Genomic DNA, 1044 nt, shown 5'->3' on the forward strand with positions numbered 1-1044 from the left:
CTCTTGCGAGCTGGGTTGTTGCTGCTATGTGTCCTGGTTCACATGCATCTTCTTCCCCGAGAGCAGCCAAACTCCAACCGGACAACCACTGATGCAAACACAATACAAACAATTCAATGTTCATTATTTCTCAAAACACCTGCCTCTGCAATAGCCTAGGGCTAGGCTATGTTACGGCGACATAGAGAACACGGAATTGTTTCAAATCAGTTTCCTCGCAATCGCATTTTGCCCGTTATCCAGCCTCTCGGCTCGGGGAGGACCGCTATTTGAACGGACTAATGGAGTTACTCACTTGTTTCCCTGCCCTGACCGTCGCTATGATGCATTTCAGGAAAAACACCGTGTTGTTTCTGGAACAGGCAACAATAGCGGGGCAACATTGTTACTTCCCCAGCAGGTCCCACATAGTAATTCCTTCAAAGGCGCTGTTCTAATAATGTATCCATTGCATGTGATTGCTGCGGCTGTCGCCTGTAGTTGGCTGAGTCGCTGGTGGGAAGCTGCTGAACTCTGGTACTTGTAGTCACCAGCACTAATGGGATTGGGGCGCTGACTGACACATTGCAGTCAGGTTGTTGTGTTGCGCACACCGCACATCAACTTTATGAAAGAAATCTATGGAGCCATACCAGGCCGGAAATTGGGCATTTAGTAGGATTCTTATCTTTGACTGATGTACAGTATAATTGAATATGACATATTTATTGCACTGGATATCTGTCAAGAATAAATGAAATGTGTTACTTTAACTTGCATTTTGTTCATGTTGAATAATATTATTGCAACAGGCTATTAGGCCTAGCTATAATTTGCAATAGCCTATCGTAGAGGAGCCCAAATGTCGAGTTCGTTTTACATGTTATGCTACATAGCCTATTAAATGTGTTCATAAAAAACAGTATAATGCTTAGGCTATTGTAATAATAAGTAGCCTAACTAATACCTCTTGCGGTGTGGTGCAGCATGGGCCTAGAAAGATGCAACGTAGAAAAATGACATCACCATTTCAAAGTCAAGGACTTCCATTCTTCCATCACAGCT

This window comes from Nannobrachium achirus (genome assembly GCF_963921795.1).
Source record: "Nannobrachium achirus genome assembly, chromosome: 8".
Taxonomy (NCBI): domain Eukaryota; kingdom Metazoa; phylum Chordata; class Actinopteri; order Myctophiformes; family Myctophidae; genus Nannobrachium; species Nannobrachium achirus.